The sequence below is a fragment of the Varroa destructor genome, unplaced genomic scaffold (assembly GCF_002443255.2).
Source record: "Varroa destructor unplaced genomic scaffold, Vdes_3.0 BEIS01000006.1, whole genome shotgun sequence".
Classification (NCBI taxonomy): Eukaryota; Metazoa; Arthropoda; class Arachnida; order Mesostigmata; family Varroidae; genus Varroa; species Varroa destructor.
The window spans coordinates 18,186,131-18,195,252 of NW_019211459.1; the positions used below are offsets into that span (position 1 = coordinate 18,186,131).

Consider the following 9,122-nt stretch of genomic DNA (forward strand, 5'->3'; position numbering starts at 1 on the left):
GACTTGCTTCCCATTTAACGTCATCCTTGACATAAAAATGGCAAACGTGGGAAATGAAAAATAGTTACTGAAACAATACTTTACTCCTTTGGGTCCTATTTGACAGCGAAGAGTGCCGATGTGCCGTACATAGCTTATCTATACCGAGTCGATACTATTATTACTACGCGGATGCTGTCCCTACGAAAAACAATTTATTCCCCGTGCATTCATGCTGGGTGCACGATGGAGGAGCCCAGAAGCAATGGGGCTATGGCAACGGGTTGGCTGTAAGCCGAGTTCTGCCGTTGTTCTATTCGTTCTGTCATTTTGTACCGGGGTAATTGCTAAGCAGCTTTTCCCCTTTTCTTTTCTATATTCGTTTTTCTGGCTGGCTTGCTTACATTGCAGAATACCGATGGATACTTACTTTTTGTTGCTTACTTAGGTTTCAGCGACCAGCTCGTAGCGCTTCAAGATGCACAGTATATATATATATATACGATGATGCTATGTGTGTGTGTGTCTGTGTGTGCATATCTTCGAAAGCATCATGTAGACGCTGGCGTCCAGTGGCGTGAGCGATGGTCGATATTCAAGACGCTTGTTTGTTGCTCTGGCCGATTCCCGCTCTCATTCCGCTCTTCGCACCAGCGAGTAGTTGCAACAGCATCGGACGTCGCGAAGACTGTTGCCCGTAAAAATAACAACAGCGGCGACTTAAAGCCAACAGCTATTTGCATGGCACGTACAGCAGACCATGCCACTGGCACAATGCGACGACCGGCTGCCGCAGCGACAGCATCAGCGGCGTTACTGCCACGACAACACGAAAGAAATTATGAGAATACGAGGGAAAAGCGATGGTCCACGATTCGGGTGTGCTCTCGCTTGCTTACTTATGATCACCGTCGTCGTGTGTTGTTTTTAAAAGTCATCCTTTTTTGATTCATTCATATGAATCTCGCTTGTTCGACTAACGACTATTTTCGAGGTTTTAGCTTGATTTTTCCTCAGCGACCAACCGACCGACCGACCGACTGAGTTTACGTAGCGGGCACCCGCGTCATATCCAACGAGTTCGCCGCCATCTTTGTCCTGGCATCGACTGTTTGTAGTAGTCATGATGAAACGACAGCATAGCTCTATACGGCGCTCTGTTAGTTGTATTGGCCGCCGTGGCGCTCCTTGTTCCATACATCGTCGTCATCATCATTCACAGTAACGCCATTATCAGGATCATCGACTTCTGCTGCTGTTGCTCTGTGCCCAACCTCGTTGTCGTCCTCGTTATTTGTTCAGTGACGGCGGCGGCGGTAGCAGCAGCAGCAGCAGCAGCCACTTCGTCTTACTTACGTGGATGTCTTCGACGACGTTGAGCTACGGCTGCTCTTATTCCACTGTAACAGCAACGAGTGGCCAACGTCGAGTGCAGAACGGCAAGCAAACGGCCGTTGAACGATGGATCGAGAGGGCGGCTGGCCCGCTGGCTAACGGGTGCACTCGTTCAATTGCCGCATGACCACTAATGGACGTCAACAACGTCACCTTGCCTATTTTTTTCTTCTTTATGTTGTCGTCTCGTTTTTTGTCGTCGTCGTTTTTCTTTGAGTCGCCACCTGCCAGCCCATGGCGTCTCGATGTGTACCATGCATGCGAGCTTCGACCGCTATTTCCACAGCGAGGATAGAGGCGAAGCCATCTCCGTAGAAGCAGTAAACCAGGACACTCCATACTTTCCTTCGCTTTCGCGTTTTTTTTCGTGGTGCGCATACGGACACGCTACGGGTCTCTGGCGTTCTTCGGCTGTTGTCTTCTGGTCTGTTTGCTTCAGGCGCTCCGTGTAGCTGCTATTGTAGCTGATGCCTTCGCTGCTTAATGATGATGTTAATGCAGCGTCTTTAGCCATTTCTGCTGCTTTTGTTTAATCAGAGAATACAACGAAAGAATGAGCGTACGAACGAACCGCCAACCGATCGGACGGACACATGGACGGATAACTGGCGGATCGTCTGCTGACAGAGCGGTGATCTCTCGACGACGGTGGCGGTGGCGGCGGTAATGGCAGATCGCCGCCGCCGCCGCCGACGATGGGGTTCTGTGGCTCCGTGTGCCTCGCGGCCATAAACCGTCATCGTTTTTGTTCATCATTTAATGCGGTGACTGCTGCTGCTGACGCTTCTGTCGAACGTGTAACCTAACTACGCGACGCGCATCTACGCCTGTTGGTCGGTTCGTATTGCCGTTTTGTTCCGATATTTTCCTCTCGACGGCGATCTTTTGCTCCGCTGCTCTGGATAGCCTCGTCGTTCTCTTGGAGCCGCTCGTCCCATTGTTTTGCGTTTATTTAAACTCGTCCTTTCGTTTACCGTAAATACAATGCCGTTTCGTATGGTCACTGGATAAGACTAGGTTGACTCGTTAGCAATCCTAAGCCAAAAAATTTTCCTCGAACCACACCAACGACAGCAACATCAATAGAGTTAAACCTTGCCAACTAATCGCTATCTATTATTCATTTTTATTATTTAGAGCCGTCTTTATACCTAAGGTAAGAGTGAGCAAGTTCGTTGAAGATAAGCAATTTTACGCATTAGGAAAAGGATCGAGTTATAGAGAGAAGAAGGACGCTGTAATCAACAGAACGGTAAACACGTCCTCGGATACATATGTATATCTGGTCACTTGTGAAAACCATTTAAGCGAGCAGAACGTTCAAACGGGTCAGCTTGTTAGCTCACTACTCCACAGTATCTGTATTAGCTCACCAATATATTTTGACTTATACTGATAGACGGTCTATTCGTGATAGGTCATCTTGTGCACGCTTCTTATATGACTTAAGTCAAACGTGCATACTTTAGCGTCGTGTGTTTTGTAATCATTTCGGTCAAATCATCAACCATTTCTTTTCATATATAAATAGGTGCTAGCTGAAGTCGCCGATGACCACAACGTCAACAACAGGGCCGTCGACAGCTAAATGATTTCGTGACTTGAGTTATTTCTGCAAAGGTAAATGTTTTTCCTACACTGTTGCTACATCGCTGGCAGTAGTACTAGTTTTAGATGAGTGCGTAAACACACGCCACCCTGATCCTCGTTTGCGTTCATCGTCTCCGGAACGGACTCTTAATAAGTTCATGATTTTCTGACCCTGTGCGCCCTTTTTGTGACTCGCACCAAACTTTTTCTATTTTTCCATTAGACCCACGTCTCCTTGCCCCATCCCGTTTGCTCCCTGGTTCTCTCTCTTGTTTTTTCTTTTCGTCTGCTCCTTCCTTATACTTCATTTTTTCTTAGAGAGCATCTCTTTCGCTTGAGCAGAGAAAATGGCCGAGTATTCTTTTTCTCGGAAACGTTCACATTGCAGATTGCATCTAGTGTACCTTATGTTATGCTGGCTGTTTCTACTAGTTTTCTTAAATCTTTCCTCTGCTATCGACACAAAAACCGATAAGCTGGTGGCTTGATGACGAAGATGGTTTAAGTTTGTCTAATATCCTCTGTACGAGCAGGAGATGGCTGGCTGAGCGTTCGCTGCAGGTTCACTTCCAAACGAACGCCGTCCCTGGTAGACCTCCACAACCGCCGGAAAGAAAGGCCCAGCAGCAGTAACAGCAATAAAGATGGAAGGCTAAAGCCTTCTTCGTCAACGGCGAAGATGAAGACGAGCAGAATTTTAACATCGACGCCTGACGGGTCGAATGAGCGATCGCGACACTGACCATAAAGATGAAGGCATCTGAGGCGGAGCGTAGAAATGAACGGTGTTGCTGGCAGAAGGACAGGATGAACCGTGCGGCAACTCTCTGAAGGTTTACAACGGTGGTAGCGCTGTTGAAAGGAACTATGTAAACCGTTCGAGAATTTAAGCTTTGCCCTAGCACGAAACGTTTATTTACCATATCGTATATATTATATATGTATACTAAAAGTTCGGTGTAAAAGCAATGTATCGACCCGTTCATTATACATTACTTGGACTTTATGTAACGCCTTCGCCCGAAATCTTGAGGTGTCATGCTATTGCTATTCCTTACCACCAAGCAACATCTCCAATTCCAACGACCACAAAGGGCTTTCGACTGTTTCGAGGTAATGTACCCTTTCCGATTCGAAATTGATCCACATTTGATCAGATTTACATACATCTTTTAGTTAGGACCGCAGGAAAGGCCCAGCTGGCCGGCATTGTCACTCTATTTCTACATAGATGTATTGCTATTATAGATGCCCGCGCTATAGCTGCTGTTGTCCCTGTAGTGAATTATTACTATTATTATTATTAGGATTACTGATGCATGCTGCGATATTTGGCCGTATTCGTTCGTCGGATTCGACGGATGTGGGTTAGGGATGGGGTTGATCGGTGCGATGCTCGAATGGAAACACGATCATTCAGCCGAAACGGGCAGCCTCGTCGTAGTAACAAGAATTTTTTTTTGTTTGTCCCTGGCTTATATTGCCGCCTTGGCGAATTAAACAGATGGGATTCGGACCGCGATAGGAGGCTGTCTTTTCTTTTCAGGAGGAATCGAACCGGATACAGGGACATATAAGCGCGTCAGCTCCGATACTGGTGACCTGTTGTAATAGCGCCGCGCAAGAAAATCCCTCTTGTCGCTACTGTCGTAATGCGATATACGTAGCAAGCTACGGTACAGCTGAACGGCACAGTCATCGACGACTCTGACCGTTTCATTACGATGTCGAGTGTTCTCGGTCGTAAACTGTATTCCCATTGTAAATTTACGGTGGTTGTTGTTATTGTTAATAGCAATTTTAAAGTGCAACTTCCTGGCTTTTCTGCTACAACCGTGATTTTGACTATGGTGGTTAACCACTTGCAAACAGTATGCATAGTTCAATAGATAAATATTATAGATGGATAGACAGAGGAACAAAGCATAGACAACTGCTTATATAACGGCAGCCACAGTTTGTCACAAATGAAACATATTGCAACTATAGCTGTCTTGGTAGCGGTAGCCAATCGTAAAAAAAGCCAAGATGAAGAAAAGGAGTAATAGCTAGAAGATGAGTATTAAGGCGAGCTGCCACACAATCGGGGGTACAACCCCATGCTAGATCACATGTGAACGTAGACAGTGTCACGGGGGGACAGAACGTGTCCGTACTAGAAGTCCGACACGCTGCATGGGCAAAGATCGACAATGATGATGATGACGACGACGACGAGACAAATGCATTCGTCTAGCGACAAGTGACTGTATACACCTGACAGACGCTCTGTTTCACCTAGTGATAGTTTTCCAATGCTAGAAATGAGTCGGCTTCTGTCGCGACGGCGACCTTTGTCACTTTCTCTGGTTGCTGTTCTAAGCAGAGGTACAAACAGAAAGAAAGAAAGAACGCCATCCTTTCGCCGATATAAAAAACAGAGGAAAAAGTCAGTCAATGACTTACAGGTCTGATTCCTAGCTGAGCTCACAATGAAATAACAGGAATCTAGCAGCATAACTGGACGCAAAGCTTGTTCAGATGAAAGGAAGTGACGTCTATAACGAATCAGCGAACGGGAGATGAATCACGACACACATATAGTGGCCTATAGTGCGTTCCGCCGAATGAATCAAGCCAATATCGCTGCTGTGGTCGGGAAAAGCGGCACGCTCTGGTGCCCAATAATATTGCTTGCTCCTGTTCGATAACTTTTGTATTGCGTATTTCTTAGGCTTTAAGATGTGAATTAGGGAAGGCAACGAAATATCACACAACTGTTTGTAGCCAAAGTAATGGCCCAGTCATCCTGTAGCACGGAAACGTAAAGCTACAAGACTATACCATACATACCTTATAAAAATTTGATTCCATTATTTACCATAGCAGCTATATTGTGCTATACAATAACTTTCTTCATCCACACCCTGTTCACAGGTACGTTGATGGCGGGACCGATAATATTCCGTTATTGTACTTCGTAAAATTAGAATATTTTCTGTATAGCATGCCATTCTTTGCAGCCATAAGTGTATTCTTTTTATCCTTAAGTGGCAACACTGAGGCGTACAAGAAAGCTGCTGCTTGGAGAACGATGGAAAATGGGTCCAGGCGTTGCAGTCACCGGGAGGAGGAGTCGCGGGTGAACTGAAAGGAACTCAAGCGTTCGGGGAATCAGACAAGTTTCAACAGGGCACATCAATACAGTGACGGCAGTGCTGGTCTAAACAGAATACATTATTACGTCTGCCGCCGCGACCCTGACGATGAGAAAGGAGGAGGAGGAGGAGGAGGAGGAGGAGGAGGAGGAGGAGGCGGCTAATACAGAGATGTGGTTTTCGAAGCTGTTGGCTACCGGCAGCGATTGGTGTAAAAGCTGCACGAGGCGGTATGTGAGGGTAACCAAAGGGGAAGTGTGCAAGGGAGTGGGATGGAATCAGGACGAAATTGGGGCTTCCCAGTCCAAGTGCCAGGAAAGGTACTACCGAAGATCTGTATAGATCTGAGGCGTGGGAAGACCAAAAGGGGATCAGCCAGGAAAACAGGTAGAAGACAGGGGGAGCCGTCCATCACGCAGCTAGTTTTAGGTGAACTATGCGGTAGAAGCCACCATGCCTGCATGCAGGAAGAAGCTACTGCAACAGAACGGTCCAGGACGGCAAAGGCAGACGGGAAGCACCGAACCACAGACCGCGTTGGCTGAACTGCTATGAACTAACGGAGTTTCCGGCAGAGAAAGCTACCTCTAGCCGATACATAAACTTCTATAAGCTCCCTATACAGATACCTATTCCATTGCCTAGGTAAGCAACGAACTTCCCGACTGCTAGCGAGTCGGTCAGCAACCCTCCGACAGACAACTTCAAAGCTGCTGTTGACTCGGCTGCTCCTTGTGAGACAGTCTGATTTAAGCCTACCGGAGGCAGTTGCAAACACGCCGAGCAGTAGTGGCCCAGTTCCTAGCTGGCTCGCTCAATCCAACTCGCTTGCTCACCATGAAATTCACTGGCCCACTATGGCGACATTATAACGAAGGCGCCGGTGGTGGTGTTAGTGGCGTTCGTGGGGCATCGCTGTCACGTTTGCTCCAGTTGAACCGTCAGCAAGATAGGTAGAAGCTACGGCGAGGGTGCTGGAAATTTTTTTGCAACATTTGTCTATCTGTCTGGAAGTCAAAAAAAGGCCTATGGCAAGCAAAGGGTGAGCAGGGTCCGAATATCCTATACGAATATGTAATATGTTGGCAGCGGAAGGACTTTTGCTCGTTTAGAAAAATTCCGGGGCTGTTCGTTTCTCCAGTTTCCTTTTCTTTTGCTCACCATCATGACGGCACCAGTCGAATGACAAAGATGATGAGCGCAGTGGGCTAGACTTAGGTCGTATATATATGGACGTTACACAAGAAAACTGTTCCAGAGGGCGTGTAACATGCCCAACAAATGAACCCGGCACTGATAGGCACACGCGCACAACGGCATAGACCCTATGAGAATCGTCGGCATTAGTAAAGAAGAGTGGACACGACCAAGCAACACAGTGATGAAGGGATTCGCAATCATTCACTTAGGATATTTTAGCTGATTGTTAATTTTTGTTTTTGTCCTGTATCTAAAAAGATAGATACCAGCTGTGTATGCATTGGCAAGAAAAATATCGCTAACAAACATTTTCACAAAGGTGTCTTCTATATATCAGCGTCTCGCTCTCAAGCAGTATCAGAAGTAATCCTCCCTTTTCATCGTACTCTTTTACTATCAAATTGACTTTCGATTGCATATACGCGACGCTATAAGCCATCTGCACGGACTACCTATGCCAAGTTTTTGTTCGCACCCTTCCCATGCAATACTGCAGCAACGGTGCTGAATCATACGCTGTAGTTATTTGTGGTTCACCTTTCTCACCGGCTATATAATTGTCGATTCGGGGACGCGGGGAGCTCAAGGTGTCACTCACCTGCAAGGCAAAAAAGAACGAGAACGAACAGAGTATAAGTCGACTAAATCCTCTAATACCTTTCACTTGAGGTAGTCGTCTACCCGGTCACTCACTAGAGCACACAAACGTCCTCACACACTTACACAGACGCGAATGAAGGCTCGTGAAGACACTCCTTGTACATCGGCAGCTGGCCCTTCAAGAAGCCTCTGCTTTCTTTCTGTTCCTGCAGCCGCCCTTGGCCCCTCAGCGTACGATTTCATAAAGCTGTCACAGCTTCCTATCGACCGAATCTATACAAGATAAAGCCTTTGGTTGGCCTTTTTTTCTAGGTCAACCAAATGGGTAAGGCGTAATACATCCGTATAACTTAAATCTTGGTGGTACATATAAGTACGTACTTAGACCCATACTCCCTTTCGTTATTATTGATGCTGAACGTAAACAAACGAGCACTTGTAAAGTGAGTATGATAAACTGTTACAACAATAAATGAAAGTTGACAGGAGTCGATCTAAAGATACATCACCAAGCGACTTCGGAACGATGTTCGATGTATCTGATTGTTGCATCTATGCGTGTAGGTCGAAAAGGGATGATCTTTCGGGATCGAGGGCGTCTCATCAATGATAATCGACAGTATTGAATTCTGTTTTACCGTTTGCACTCTACACTCGTTCAGTATCATTTCTAATTCTTCGACCTTCGCTTCAAGCATTCGCCGCTGGGAACGTATCAAGCCATGCTGCCGATATAACAGCCATTCACATGGTTGATATAAATTTAGACATCCTGTCGCCAGGAGAATGCTACATATCATTAGGTACGTCATAAATCGGCTCGCTTGTTTATTGCCCGTACGCCGATCAAAACAACACAGATCACCTGACGAAACCATCCGCTGAAAAAGAAGGGGAAGCGACTATCCAATAACACAAGGGCAGTGACGGTGGCATCGGTAAAGATGACGTCGGCGGCACCGCCGACCATGTTGACGCTCAGACAAATTACTATTATAGCTTAGCTTTGATTACCTTAGCAGCTTTTGCTCGTTGTTTGATTTGTGCTGCTAAGCCAGTACAATATCGGTTAAGCAAAAATAGATACGAAGAAAACATTAAATAAGCGAATCTAGTAGAGATACGTTAATACTTATACAAAAAGCCGTTGTCGTCATGATTGCCACATCTTTTCTATTCTTCTATCTGACGAGCATCACGACACGACTCATCCATTTAATA

General features: G+C 46.2%; 1 protein-coding gene and 1 long non-coding RNA gene across 5 annotated transcripts in view; one reads left to right on the top strand and one right to left on the bottom strand.

Moving 5' to 3' along the window:
- Positions 1–9,122, bottom strand: part of Eph (Eph receptor tyrosine kinase) — a 328,008-nt gene that overhangs the window by 226,762 nt on the left and 92,124 nt on the right. The window lies entirely within an intron of this gene.
- LOC147754943 (uncharacterized) overlaps positions 1–9,122 on the top strand; it is a 98,317-nt gene that overhangs the window by 6,393 nt on the left and 82,802 nt on the right. The window contains exons 2-3 of the long non-coding RNA XR_015330323.1: positions 2,906–2,994; positions 3,498–4,077. This is a non-coding gene — a long non-coding RNA (uncharacterized LOC147754943). The remainder of the gene's footprint in view (positions 1–2,905; positions 2,995–3,497; positions 4,078–9,122) is intronic.